The following is a 16,153-nucleotide window of genomic DNA, read 5'->3' as shown; positions in this document are numbered from 1 at the left end:
GACAAATAGGACAACAACTTTTGGGGTCCAATTTCTCCTGTTACCCTCGGGAAAATACAAAACTGGGGGCTAAAAATAATTTTTGTGGGAAAAAAGTTTTGTTTTATTTTTACGGCTCTGCATTATAAACTTCTGTGAAGCCCTTGGTGGGTCAAAGCGCTCACCACACATCTAGATAAGTTCCTTAGGGGGTCTACTTTCCAAAATGGTGTCATTTGTGGGGGGTTTCTACTGTTTAGGTACATTAGGGGCTCTGCAAACGCAATGTGACACCTGCAGACCATTCCAGCTAAGTCTGCATTTCAAATGGAGCTCCTTCCCTTCCGAGCCCTCCCATGCGCCCAAACAGTGGTTCCCCCCCACTTATGGGGTATCAGCGCACTCAGGACAAATTGGACAACAAATTTTGGGGTCAAATTTCTCCTGTTACCCTCGGGAAAATACAAAACTGGGGGCTAAAAATAATTTTTGTGGGAAAAAAGTTTTGTTTTATTTTTACGGCTCTGCATTATAAACTTCTGTGAAGCCCTTGGTGGGTCAAAGCGCTCACCACACATCTAGATAAGTTCCTTAGGGGGTCTACTTTCCAAAATGGTGTCACTTGTGGGGGTTTTTTACTGTTTAGGTACATTAGGGGCTCTGCAAACGCAATGTGACACCTGCAGACCATTCCAGCTAAGTCTGCATTCCAAATGGAGCTCCTTCCCTTCTGAGCCCTCCCATGCGCCCAAACAGTGGTTCCCCCCCACTTATGGGGTATCAGCGCACTCAGGACAAATTGGGCAACAAATTTTGGGGTCCAATTTCTCCTGTTATCCTCGGGAAAATACAAAACTGGGGGCTAAAAAAATAATTTTTGTGGGAAAAAATGTTTGTTTTATTTTTACGGCTCTGCATTATAAACTCCTGTGAAGCCCTTGGTGGGTCAAAGCGCTCAAAACACATCTAGATAAGTTCCTTAGGGGGTCTACTTTCCAAAATGGTGTCACTTGTGGGGGGTTTCAATGTTTAGGCACATCAGTGGCTCTCTAAACGCAACATGGCGTCCCATCTCAATTCCTGTCAATTTTGCATTGAAAAGTCAAATGGCGCTCCTTCCCAGCTCTCCCATGCGCCCAAACAGTGGTTTACCCCCACATATGGGGTATCAGCGTACTCAGGACAAATTGTACAACAGCTTTTGGGGTCCAATTTCTTCTCTTACCCTTGGGAAAATAAAACATTGGGAGCAAAAAGATAATTTTTGTGAAAAAATATGATTTTTTATTTTTACGGTTCTGCATTATAAACTTCTGTGAAGCACTTGGTGGGTCAAAGTGCTCACCACTCCTCTAGATAAGTTCCTTGGGGGGGTCTACTTTCCAAAATGGGTTCACTTGTGGGGGGTTTCAATGTTTAGGCACATCAGGGGCTCTCCAAACGCAACATGGTGTCCCATCTCGATTCCAGTCAATTTTGCATTGAAAAGTCAAATGGCGCTCCTTCGCTTCCGAGCTCTGTCATGCGCCCAAACAGTGGTTTACCCCCACATATGGGGTATCGGTGTACTCAGGACAAATTGTACAACAACTTTTGTGGTCCATTTTCTCCTGTTACACTTGGTAAAATAAAACAAATTGGAGCTGAATAAATTTTTTGTGAAAAAAAGTTAAATGTTCATTTTTATTTAAACATTCCAAAAATTCCTGTGAAGCACCAGAAGGGTTAACAAACTTCTTGAATATGGTTTTGAGCACCATGAGGGGTGCAGTTTTTAGAATGGTGTCACACTTGGGTATTTTCTATCATGTAGACCCCTCAAAGTGACTTCAAATGAGATGTGGTCCCTAAAAAAAAATGGTGGTGTAAAAATGAGAAATTGCTGGTCAACTTTTAACCCTTATAACTCCCTAACAAAAAAAAAGTTTTGGTTCCAAAATTGTGCTGATGTAAAGTAGATATTTTGGAAATATTACATATTAAGTATTTTGTGTGACATATCTCTGTGATTTAATTGCATAAAAAATCAAAGTTGGAAAATTGCGAAATTTTCATAATTTTCACCAAATTTCCGTTTTTTTCACAAATAAACGCAGGTACTATCAAATAATTTTTACCACTATCATGAAGTACAATATGTCATGAGAAAACAGTGTCAGAATCACTGGGATCCGTTGAAGCATTCCAGAGTTATAAAATCATAATTTTTGTAAAAATTGGCCCGGTCATTAACGTGCAAACCACCCTTGGGGGTAAAGGGGTTAACTATATATGTTCAACTTTTCCTGGTCTTAGTGAAGAGAAGAAAAAGGCTGGAATATTTGATGGACTTCAAATAAGAACACTTATGAGAGACCCAAATTTTATCACATCAATGAATGAGACAGAAGAAAGAGCTTGGAAGGCATTTTGTAATGTGGTGCAGAATTTTCTAGGGAATAAGAGAGCAGACAACTATGAAGAGATTGTGGAAGAGCGACTAATGAGTCTGCGAAATCTTGGATGTAGAATGAGTATCAAGATTCACTATTTACACAGTCATTTGGACTTTTTTCCAGAGAACCTTGGGGATGTGAGTGAGGAACAAGGGGAGCGTTTTCATCAGGACATTAAAACAATGGAAGAACGGTATCAAGGCCGGTGGGACTCACATATGATGGCTGACTATTGCTGGAGCTTGATGAATGTTAATCCTTCATTGACTTTTATTAGTTGGCATTCTCGATACATTCATTTACATCATCTGGTGTTAAAGTTGATAATTTAAAGATCCAATAGTATTCCTGATTAATAGGTTTTTTATAACGATTTGGAGTGCTGTCAGGTATTTGTTCTATTATTGTTAGTTTTGTACAGCTGGAATCTTTTTCATGTTCCATCAGATAATGTTTGGATAAAGAATGATTTATTAATTCATTACATATATTATGTCTTTTTCTTCATCCTATTATCTTTTTCTTCATCCTATTATGTAGTGACCATATAGTCCTTCCTACATATTGAAGATTACAATCACATTGTAATAAAATAATAACATAACTGGTGTTACAGTTTAAAAATGTTGTTATGGAAAAACTTTCTTCTGTGATTAAATTCTTTGCAGCTTTGTTTTATCATACCACAACAAAGACATTTTGCTCCCTCGCAGCAAACCGTGGTTGGGGAATAGGACAAATAGAAATATCCTTTGAAGAGCATTATTGATCTTATCCTGCTCGGCGAAATATCATTTTTTTAGGTTCATGTTCCAGCGAAAATAAAATTGGGTTTGTCAGGTATAATCCCTGTGAGAAATAGATGATTCCTAATTATTGGCCAGTATTTTGTTAATATAATTCTAAAATTCCTATAGGATTGATGTAAAGTAGTAATAAAACTAGACCTAATTTTTCTCAGTACTTTTGGACCTTCTTTTTTTGCTTTGATATTTCCCTCTCCAATCAAACAAGTACAGTAATCTGATTTAATTCACAAGTGTGTTTAAATGTATCCTTTAGAATCTTTTTAGGGCATTTCTTCTCTTCAAACCTATTGTGTAAAACCCGAGCTCCTTTATAGAATTCTGCGTCACGTGTGCAATTTTTTCTAATGCACCAGTACTGGCCATATGGGATGCTTCTAATCCATTTTAGTAATGTCCACTGGACAATTCCAATTAGCTGTTAATGTCAACATTCTTGAAGTGTGTTGTAGTAAAAAATCCCCTTATATTCTCCCTTTGAAATTGTTACATCTAAAAAATATATCTGGGTGGTAGAAAAAAAAGAAAGAAAACTTCTAGGCCCAATGGATTTTGGTTTAATTGATCTACAAAAAGTTCTGCCTCCTCAGGTGTTCCTGTCTGGATTAAAAAACAAGAAATCAATGCATCGTTTATAAACTAAGATGTGGGCCACTGTCAGAGATATATAAAGGGAATCGAAGTGTAAATTGACGTAACTTGGAGCTAATCGAGTCCCCATCACACAGCTTTACTACCTGTCTATGGGATTTGTATACTGATTATGGATCAGAAATGTATATATGTAAATTTGGCAGTTGGCAAATTATGTTTTCTTAAATAAGTCATCTATTGTGGCGTCAGCCTTTGTTTTGACATCTTCTTTTAACATATTCTTTACCTTGTCTTTATTTATTTCCAATAAATATTTATTTAATTTTATTTTGGTTGTTGTACTCCTTATATTTATTTAAGTGTTTTAAAAACAAATCTATATAGTGATAAATTGTCTGTTATTGAATTCATGCCTGATATGATTGGATGACCAGGAAGACAAGTAAGACTATTATGAATTTTCAGCAGAAAATGAAGATGTTATAATTGATAGTGCTTCATCTATTAAAAAACCTTCTCTCTGTTATCCAACAGATTCTGTTGATTAGCTGTACCTAAAACCCCTGGAAAAAAATTATGTAATCACCGGCCTTGGAGGATGTTCATTCAGTTGTTTAATTTTGTAGGAAAAAGCAGATCACAGACATGGCACAAAACTAAAGTCATTTCAAATGGCAACTTTCTGGCTTTAAGAAACACTAAAAGAAATCACAAACAAAAAATGTGGTAGTCAGTAATGGTTACTTTTTTTAACCAAGCATAGGGTAATAATTATGGAATCACTCAAAAAATGATGTAAGGTATACTTTATAATAATGTTTTGAAGGATCTCTAGGGAGTTTGGCATAATATTGGTGGTCCCTGAGAATTTGTAATTCTTCATCTATATATGCAGTTCTATCCAGTTCTATCCATAATAACCAATTTACATGAGAAGCTAAAAAAAGTGGATACTATTTGTGGATGTTAAATAGAGCACATAATATAGCCAAATACAAGGATCGTATAGTAAAACAATTTTATTACCATTATTTCTTCTTTAATCATGTTGCAATTGTAGAATGTCCAAGATGAACATTGACATGCACACACACACACATACAATATCTACTATATAATTGTCTAAGGGTCACTTCCGTCTGTCTGTCTGTCCAGGATATTCATTGGTTGTGGCCTCTGTCTGTGATGGAAATCCAAGTCGCTGATTGGTCTCGCCAGCTGCCTGTCATGGCTGTCATTTGGTTCGTGCCTTTCATCTGGCTCATCCTGATCGGCCTGGTGGCTCTGGTGAGCGTTTGGTGACCCCTCCTCAAGGGGGGGTACTGTTGTGAATTCTGCTTTTGGGCTCCATCCGGTGGTTGTAGGTGGTAATGCAGTTGTCTCTGGGCTGCAGTCCTGGACAGGTGTATCTACTGATTGCAGTTCTGACTGGAGTATTTAGGTTTGCAGGACTCATTAGTCCTTGCCAGTTGTCAATGTTTCTTGGGAAGGATTTGATTTCTTTCTGGCTTCTCCTGCTTAGCTGCCAATTCAGCAAAGATAAGTGTCTGTTTCTTTTTCTATGGCACACTTGTGTGCTTGTTTTTGATTGTATTCCTGCTCTGAGTTTAGTAGTCTCTGGAATTGCAGATATACTGTACATTCCACGTCTTTAGTTAGATGGAGGAATTTTTGTATAATCTGCTGTGGATATTTTTGGAAGGGTTTTAATACTGACCGCACCGAACTCTGTCCTATCCTTTCCTATTTTAGCTAGAGCGGCCTCTTGTGCTAAATCCTGTTTTCTGACTGTGTGTGTCTTTCCTCTCCTATTCATAGCCAATATTTGTGGGGGCTGCCTATCCTTTGGGGTTCTGCTCTGAGGCTATCTGAAGATAGTATTCCTATTTCCATCTTTAGGGGTATTTAGTCCTCCGGCTGTGACGAGGTGTCTAGGGCTTGTTAGGTACACCCCACGGCTACTTCTAGTTGCAGAGTTAATATCAGGATTTGCGGTCAGTATAGTTACCACCTACTCCAGTGAAAGTTTTCATGCTGCTCCAAGGTCACCAGATCATAACAATTTATATTGCCACTGAGTGCATCTGCGTCAGTCCTGTTTGTGGCATCTGTCATCCACTTTCTGCCACTCAAACTGTGTAGTGTAATACAGTGGGCCTGATTTTTTCCTGCATTCTCCCACACATAAAAAAGGGAGATTTATATTGCCACTGAGTGCATCTGCATCAATCCTGTTTGTGGCAACTGTCATCCACTTTCTGCCACTCAAACTGTGTAGTGTAATACAGTGGGCCTGATTTTTTCCTGCATTCTCCCACACATAAAAAAGGGAGATTTATATTGCCGCTGAGTGCATCTGCGTCATTCCTGTTTATAGCATATCTGTCATCCACTTTCTGCCACTCAAACTGTGTAGTGTAATACAGTGGGCCTGATTTTTTTTCCTGCATTCTCCCACACATAAAAAAGGAAGATTTATATTGCCACTGAGAGTGAGTGCATATGCGTCAGTCCTGTTTGTGGCATCTGTCATCCACTTTCTGCCACTCAAACTGTGTAGTGTAATACAGTGGGCCTGATTTTCCCAGCAGTCTCACACACCTATAAAGGGAGATTTAAACTCACAACGAGTTTACGTACACCTTCTAACTGGTTTTACAGTACCATATAACGTTTGTTAGTTTGGTAACATTTTTCCAAGAATGAGGAAGTCTGGTGGAAGAAGTTGTGGCCGTGGGCGGTCATTGCCAGCTGGTAATGATGGTAGTGGTGGTGGAGCATCAGGTGGTCATGAGAAAAGCAATATAGCACCTAAGTCTCGAGTTGTTCAGCCACCGTCATCGTCTGGCTACACAAGGCCTCGAACGCTCCCTTTTCTGAGAGTAGGAAAACCGCTTTTAAAGCCGGAGCAGCAGGAACAAATTTTGCCTCCTCTTCGGAAAGTGCAAAATTTAAAAGCAGCGCGTCGTCAGTGGATGCTCCCGGTCAGGAACATGTCGCTTCCTTGTGTCCTTCACCCAGAACAACAGGCGACACAACAGGTTACTCCATGGAGCTCTTTACACATACCGTGCCTGGGTTAGAAAGGGAAATTGTTAACAGGCCATGCCCATTACAAGATGAATCGGACATGGGGTGCACAGATGCACAGCCACAGCTAGAATATTATGCTGTTACATTGACTCAGATCACAACATTGCCCTCGCAGTGTACTGAGCCAGAATCTGACCCTGATGAGACTATGGTGCCCCGTCCCGAACGCTATAGCACCGGCTTACACGGTGACACAGAGGAAGGTGCACAGGACATAGAAGAGGAGGTGATAGATGACCCAATTGTTGACCCGGATTGGCAGCCATTGGGGGAACAGGGTGCCGCCAGCAGTAGCTCTGAAGCGGAGGAGGAGGAGCCGCAGCAGGCATCAACATCGCAACAGCTTTCATCTGGCAGGCCCGTATCTGGCCAAAAACGTGTGTCAAAACCAAAAAGAGATGTAGGACAGCGTGGCCATCCGGTTAAAGTAGCTCAGTGTGCAATGCCTGAAAAGGTATTCGATAGTAGGAAGAGTGCAGTCTGGCAATTTTTTAACCAAGATCCGAATGATCAGTGCAAAGTCATCTGTAAGAAATGCTCAAGGACCTTTAGCAGAGGTCAGAATGTGAAAAATCTAAATGCAACTTGCATGCGTAGACATTTAACCACCATGCACTTGCAAGCCTAGACTAACTACCAAACGTCCCGTAACGTTGTTGCACCCGCTCACAATGAAGCTAGTAAGCAACGCTGCATTCCTTCCCTCACTGTAAGCACACCGTTTACCACACCACCTGCAGCAAATGTGGAGGCATCGTCGCAAGGCCAAAGCAGTCTGGGAATCACCAGGTTCTTGGTAGGAAACACTGTATGTAGGCCAACAGCAAGAATACCATCACCAACCCTCTCTCAGTTTGCCATGTCAACCACCACCCCCGCTAGTTCCACCATATGCAGCTCTCCAGTCCAGCTCACCATACAAGAGACTCTCGTTAGGAAAAGGAAGTACTCATCCTCTCATCCGCGTACACAGGGTTTGAACGCCCACATTGCTAGACTAATCTTATTAGAGATTATGCCCTACCGGTTAGTTGAAAGTGAAGCTTTCAAAGCCCTGATGGACTACGCAGTACCACGCTACGACCTACCCAGTCGACACTTCTTTGCGAGAAAAGCCATCCCAGCCCTCCACCAGCATGTAAAACACCGCATTGTCCATGCACTCCAGCAATCTGTCAGTAGAAAGGTGCACCTCACAACACATGCATGGACCAGTAGGCATGGCCAGGGACGTTACGTGTCCATCACGACGCACTCGGTTAATGTGGTGGATGCAGGGTCCACAGGGGACAGCCAGATTGGGACAGTTCTGCCAAGCCCACGGTCTAGGAAACAGTTGGCTGTAGGCGTTCACCACCCCTCCTCCTCCTCGTCCTCCAGCAGAAGCGATAGCTCGTCCACAGACTGTAGTCGCACGACCACTCCATCCACAGCTGTAAGTGTTGCACACGAGGTGTCCCATTATGGAACAGCTAGTGGTAAGCGTCAGCAGGCTGTGTTGGAATTGAAGTGTTTGGGCGACAACAGACACACCGGGGAAGTTCTGTCCAAGTTCTTGCAGCAAGAAACTCAGTCATGGCTGGGCAATGTACATCTTGAGGCAGGCAAGGTACTCAGTGATAACGGAAGGAATTTTATGGCTGCCATAGCCCTTTTAGAACTGAAACACATTCCTTGCCTGACTCACACCTTGAAACTGGTGGTGCAGTGCTTCCTGAAAAGTTATCCGGGGTTACCCGACCTGCTCCTGAAGGTGGGAAGACTTTGCTTGCACATCCACCGTTCGCCCGTACACTCCAGCTGTATGCAGAACCATCAGCGATCGTTGAAGCTTCCCCAGCACCGCCTAATAATCGACGTTGCAACAAGGTGGAACTCCACACTGTACATGCTTCAGAGGCTGTGCGAACAGAGGCGTGCTGTTATGTATTTGTGGGAGGATACACATACACGGGCAGGCAGTTGGATGGCAGACATGGAGTTGTCAGGTGTGCAGTGGTCGAAGCTACAAGACCTGTGTCAAGTCCTTCAGTGTTTTGAGGAATGCACACGCCTGGTTAGTGCAGACGACGCCATCATAAGCATAAGCATCCCCCTAATGCGTCTGCTGATGCAAAGTTTGACACACATAAAGGAACAGGCGTCTGCAGCCGAGGACGAGGGACGCCTTGATGACAGTCAGCCATTGTATGCTCAGGGAAGTCTCCTGGACAAGGTGGTGGACGAAGAGGAGGAGGACGAGGAGGATGATGCGGATGAATATTTTTTGGAGGAGGCAGCTTCTCAGGGGGCAATAGAAACTGGTGGCGTTGCAAGGTCAGGTACAGGGTTTTTGAGGGAGACAAGTGATGTTGATTTGCCAGAAAGTGCTCCTCAACCCAGCACAAGCAGTGAATTGACACCTGGAACATTGGCCCACATGGCGGATCATGCCTTGCGTATCCTAAAAATGGACCCCCGCATTATCAAAATGATGACCGATGACGATTACTGGTTGGCCTGCCTCCTGGATCCACGCTATAATGGGAAATTGCAAAATATCATGACACATGAGAACCTTGAACAAATATGGGCAACCAAACAACAACTCTTGTAGACCGTTTGATTCAGGTATTCCCAGCACAGAGCGGCGCTGATGGTTCTCACACGAGCTGCAGGGGGCAACATGGCAGAGGTGTTAGAGGTGCACAAATCAGAAGTGGCATTGGACAGAGGGGTTTTATGACCAGGTTGTGTAGTGATTTCGCTATGACCGCAGACAGGACAGGTACTGCTGCATCAATTCAAAGTGACAGGAGACACATATATGTACAGTATGGTTAGTAACTATTTTTCCTCTCTTATCGATGTTCTCCCTCTCACGTCATTCCCATTTGATTACTGGGCATCCAAAATAGACACCTGGCCTGAATTGGCAGAATATGCATTGCAGGAGCTTGCTTGCCCAGCAGCTAGTGTGCTATCAGAAAGAGTATTCAGTGCTGCTGGTTCAATACTGACCGAAAAAAGGAGTCATCTGGCTACCCAAAATGTTAATAATCTAACCTTCATTAAAATGAACCAATCATGGATTTCTAATTATTTTGCCCCACCTTTCCCGGCTGACACCTAGCTTTCCAGTAAAAAGGTCTTGCTTTTGGACTGGTCTTACTGACTGTTCCAATTTCGCCATTTGCAGCTGCTGTATGTTCAGCAAACGCCATTTTTACACCTCCATAAATGGGCTGACTCCCCCCACGGGGCCGTGGTCACCACTTGGCGCAAGCACCCGTGCGAGTTCCGTTTGGCTGAAGAGGTGGGTGTGCCCACTTTTGGGCGACGGCACTGGCACAGGGTCCCTCATAGTACAATGAAGTGTCTCTGGCGGTGGTGGTGCGCACCCAAAGTCAGACACACCGTTGTAACATGAGGGGCCCTGGGCCAGTACCGCCTGCCACGAGAGTGTTCCCCCCCCAGCTCAAACAGTGCTCTACCACTTGCAAAATTATCTCTCATTGCTCCACCACTGTTTAGTCTATGCGGTTAAATCCTTCAATGGCACTGTCAATACCAATTTGCTGACTAAAAATTTTCTGGGGCCCTGTCCTACATTTACATCAGTTAATACTTTGCACCAAATACCACTGTCTGCAAGTCAGCAGAGGAGCCCACCCTTGTACCTAGGAATGCCACCTGTTTATTTGTTAGCCTTTTTTTTGGGGCCAGACATTAACATCAATTTATTATTTTGGACTACTAACTGTGTCAGACACTCCTTCCAATTGTCCTCCGCTGACCACACCAATGCTGCCTGTGTACCCCTGGAAACTATTTAAAACTGCATAGAGCCTCCTTTTTTATTTTAGGCCTAGTAAGTCTGTCTGTGGTCCCTCCTTCAAATTGTCCTCCGCTGACTACACCAATGCTGCCTGTGTACCCCTGGAACCTATTTAAACCTGCATCGAGACAACTTTTTTATTTTAGGCCTAGTAAGTCTGTCTGCGGTCCCTCCTTCAAATTGTCCTCCGCTGACTACACCAATGCTGCCTGTGTACCCCTGGAACCTATTTAAAACTGCATAGAGCATCCATTTTTTAGTTTAGGCCTAGTAAGTCTGTCTGCAGTCCCTCCTTGCAATCGTCCTCTGCTGACCACACCAATGCTGCCCGTGTACCCCTGTAACCTTTTTTAAACTGCATTGAGCCAACTTTTGTGTTTAAGGCCTACTACCAGTGTCTGTCTGCGCCACTCAATACAGCTGTCGTCCTCTTAAAAAAGCTGAGCTTCAATTGTCAGGTTTTCAGCCTATCGGAATTTGAAAACTGCATTGGGGCTACAAGTTTGGTTGGGGCCTACAAACGGTGTCTGCCGCTCCGAGGTGTTCTCCTTGTTTACTTGCCTTAGCTTCAATCTTCAGGCTTTCATTAAGTAGTTTTAATATTAAACTGCATTTGGCCTACTAGTTTGGTTGGGGCCTACTAACGGTGTCTGCCGCTCCTAGGTGTTCTCCTGGTTTACTTGCCTTAGCTTCAATCTTCAGGCTTTCATTAAGTAGTTTTAATATTAAACTGCAGTTGGCCTACTAGTTTGGTTGGGGCCTACTAACGGTGTCAGCCGCTCCTAGGTGTTCTCCTGATTTACTTGCCTTAGCTTCAATCTTCAGGCTTTCATTACATATTTTTAATATTAAACTGCATTTGGCCTACTAGTTTGCTTGGGCCTACTAACGGTGTCTGCCGCTCCTTGCTGTTCTCCTTCACTGAACAAAGCAGTGCCGCCTGTTTACTACTGTTACCAATTTTGAACTGCATTTAGCCTACTTACTGATTTGGGCCTACTCACTGTGTCAGCCTCTCATTACAGTTGTCCTCCACTGAACAAAGCAATGCCGCCTGGTTAGTCCTGTTACCAATTTTGAACTGCATTTAGCCCACTTTGTTATTTGGGCCTATATCTGTGTTTCCTCCTCATCCTGCCCATTGCCCAGCCAGTGCTTGATGAGTCTGCTGGTACATTGACCCACACCACTACATTCCCCTTGCACGCTACACAGCCAGAATGTGACCCTGCTGAAAGTCAGGTTCCCCTTCCCGCATACTATACCACCTTACACGGGGACAAAGAGGAAGGTGCAGATGAAAGTGCAGGTTCCTTCATCAGGTGGGGGGGGCATACTCATTGGCGACGTCACTGGCACAGGGCCCATCATAGTATGCAAAAGTGTCGCTGCCGGTGGGAGACGCCCCCGCCGTGCAAACACACCGCCGTACTTTGAGGGGCCCTGTGCCAGTGCCAATGCGAACGAGTGGGTCCCCCCTGCTTGCTCAGGATCACAGCACTTGCAAAGTTGAAATACTTACCTGTCCCTGCTCCACTGCCGTGACGTAGTCTACGTTTCCTGGGCCCACTAAAAGCTTGAACCAGCCATACCCGCCACAACTTTAGCCAAATGACCCCAATTTCCAATGCCTAACTATTATTATAAGGTAAATTAAGACTGACAAGCTTCAGTAACAAGAATGGATGTTTTTGCCATTAAAATGGGCACTGTAGGTGTTTTCCTGGCCTCCACTCACTGCCGACTATGCTTCCCCATTGACTTGCATTGATTTTCGTATTTTGGTCAATCCCCGACTTTTCGCGATAATCGGCCGTTTTCACTCGACTCGACTTTTGAGATAGTCGGGTTTCGCGAAACCCGACTCAATCCAAAAAAAGTAAAAGTCGCTCAACCCTAATCGGGTATTCTACAATATGCATGTATGTATATAGCAGCCACATGGTATATACCACAGGCCACGTAGTACTCCTATATACTACGTGGCCTGTGCTATATACTATGTGGCTGCTATATATATATATATATACATACATATTCTAGAATACATGATGCGTTAGAATCGGGCAACCATCTATTATATATATATATATATATATATATATATAGCTGTGCTCAAAAGTTTACATACATACCTGGCAGAATTTTTGCTTTCTTGGCCTTTTATTGAGAGAATATGAATGATAACACCAAAACTTTTCCTCCACTCTTGGTTACTGGTTGGCTGAGGCCATTTATTGTCAAACTGCTGTGTTTTTTCTTTTTAAATCATAATGACTATGAAAGTGCTCGCCACTTCTCGTTACTTTAGGGATTGTCAGTCATGCACTGTAATGCCGCAGCCATCTTTGTTGTGGTATTACAGTGATTGGCTGACTGCACAGCGTCATCAGGTCTATAAGAGACATAGCGGCGCCCTGCTCACCGTATTCTGCTCCGGACTTAGCGAGTGTAGGGAGAGCTGCTGCTGAGATAAGTTGAGAATTGTGCTTTTAAGGCCGGGATCACACATATGCGAGATACGGTCGAATCTTGCAGGTGAAAACACAGCTCTGGCGCCAGCACTCTGGAGCGGAGCGTGCAGCTCCATGTATTGCTGTGCGGCTGCATGCTCCGCTCCGGAGTGCCGGCGCCAGAGCTGGGTTTTCACCTATGAGACTCGGCCGTATCTCGCGTATGTGTGATCCCGGCTTAAGAGTTAGGCCGGGATCACACATGCGAGAAACACGTGTGTGTCTCGCATGTGAAATCCAAGCTTTGGCGTCGGCACTGTAGAGCGGAGCGTGCGGCCGCATAGCAACACATGGAACCGCATGCTCCGCTCCCAAGTGCCGGCGCCAGAGCTTGGATTTCACATACGAGACACGGACGTGTTTCTCGCATGTATGATCCCGGCCTTAGTGTAGGTCTGCAACTGTTCAGTCCACAACTCCTGAGAAACCAGCAGTCCTTTTTAGGGCTAATTCGGGGGTCCCGAGATTGCAGAGCTAGGTAGCCAGTTGAGTCTATGTGCACATATCCACATCAGTGCAAGGACTGCAAGCACTGTATGTGAGTACATAGATCTCACTGCATACCTCCAAAGCTCCATTACTGTCTGCTGCTGCTGTTTATTTAATATAAATTTAGCTGCAGTTTTCTGTGGCTTTTTTTCTTCTTCACCGGATACCTGCTCATTTTATTCTAAAGCAATCCATAGGCCTCTTATTTTAACATTTATTTGCTTGCTCATGCTGTCTACTACAGCCAGGTTATTGAAATCTAGCAACGTGCAAATCTACCTTTTTTGTTTTGTTTTGTTTTTTTTGTCCAAGACACCAGATGTGAGTGCACCAAAAAATCTTTTTTTTTTGTTTTTTGTGTCATAGCCAACTTGTTGACACAATTTAGTTATGCCAAAAAAAAATCAAGGCCACATTTAGATCAGTCTGTTATGTCAGGCTGAGGCCTGGTGTATCTGTGTTTGAAAGATCATAGCTTCGCAGGCATAAGTTTCATAGTTCTGTCTGCTAGCCTTGTTCCACGCTTTTTTTCTTTTTTTAATTCTCCAACCCCCCCCAAAAAAAATGTACAGTCTGTTATGTCAGGCTGAGGCCTTATGTATCTGTGGTGGAAAAATCGTAGCTTCGCAGGCACAAGTTTCATAGTTCTGTCTGCTAGCCTTGTTGTACTCATTTTACATTTTTTGACAAATTTCACATACAAATTTACACATCAGCCTGGGAACCTGTGACCTGGGTTACGAACTTGTGTATTTTGGCCAAAATATAAACTAATACCTCACATATTTTTTATATGTGTTTTTTGCATTTTTTTTCAGAGTGCAGTTGGGCCCATTCTGTCTTGTAAACTGTGGTGTCTGTTCACATGGGATGCATTTTAATAGCGCTGGGCAGCCCGCATGAGCTAATGGAAGGGTGTCACTACTAGGCCGTTAATCTGGATGCTCTGCATTCCCATTGTGTGAACAGCACCACATACAAGTCTCTTATGTGCAGTCATATGGCAAGCAGCCACCCCCTCCATAAGTTTGCTAGACTGTGAGTGGCTGCTTCATTGTTATTTCTGCACCTGTGTTGCATCCATCTTAACCACATGGGTCCACTGCATCCTGATTTGTTTGGAGGCCTAGGCAGGTAAACATATCTGCCTTTTTGCTATTTTGCCAAATTTCACATACAAGAGAAAAAAAACTATACAGTCTGTTATCTGTGGCTGCGGCCTGGTGTATTGGTGGCGGAAAAATCGTAGTATCGCAGGCATACATATCACAGTTCTGTGTGCTAGCCTTGTTCTCCCTTTTTTTTTGGAATTCACACCCCCAAAAAACATTTATGCAGTCTGTTCTGTCAGGCTAAGGCCTGGTGTATCTGTATTTAAAAACATAGTAGCTTCACAGGCATAAGTTTCATAGTTCTGTCTGCTAGCCTTCTTAAATTCTTTAAAAAACAAGAAAAAATGTATACAGTCTGTTATGTCAGGCTGAGGCCTGTTGTATCTTTGGTGGAAAAATCTCAGCTTTGAAGGCATACTGATCAGATATAATTTTGCTCCAAAAAATACATTTGTGTTGAGCGTTTGAAATAGTTCAGTAGTCCATTTAAAATGGGCAAGGCAAGAGACGGGGAAGTGGACGTGAAGCTGATTGTGCATGCAGAGGATGAGGCTGTGGCCAAGCTGAAAATGGTCCACAGCAAAGACCCACATGTTCGCACTCGACCTTCCTGTCCCAGTTTCCAGGGGACCTCAGCACACCACTATTGAAGCCAGAGCAGTGTGAAATGGTTGTTGGTTGAATAGCGGATAATGCTTCCAGTCACTTAGCCACAGCCACCACCACCACCATGTCTTCCACATGGTCAAGTCTGAGTAGCTGTGATTGTGGACCGGATATTACTCACCCTGATCCTCCTTCCTCCCACCATGCTGAGTGCCCTGAGACAACTGATTCCACACTTGGAAACTCTGAAGAGCTATTCAGTTTTCCCTTTAAAGATTCTGGACTCTCGGCCGGTCAATTTGAAGTGGGGCCAGATGAGATCGCATGTAGCGATGCCCAAATATTTGAACAACCACGGTCACACGAAGGAGATGATGGGAAAATATCATAAGAGGTGGACGATGATGAGAAACAATTGCCACAAAGTCAGGAGGAAGAGCAGGGTGCCGATGTGGAAGGCGAGGTGGTGGATGACATAGTGACTGACACAACCTGAAAGGAGGACATGCAGGCACACATGGGGAAGGATGCATATCACCCGAACAGGCAGGAAGAAGCAGTATGGTTATTCTACCTATATACAACACTATTTTGCATTGAAAAAATAAAACATACAGGCAACATATTTGGCAGTGTGGTATTTCCATGACAGGCCTCATATATCTGCGTGCTCCAAGTTTGGGTATTTTAGGCTGGTATTCCAGTTTTT

This window comes from Ranitomeya imitator, chromosome 2, assembly GCF_032444005.1.
Source record: "Ranitomeya imitator isolate aRanImi1 chromosome 2, aRanImi1.pri, whole genome shotgun sequence".
In the NCBI taxonomy this organism is placed as follows: domain Eukaryota; kingdom Metazoa; phylum Chordata; class Amphibia; order Anura; family Dendrobatidae; genus Ranitomeya; species Ranitomeya imitator.
Note: the sequence above shows the minus strand (reverse complement) of the source record.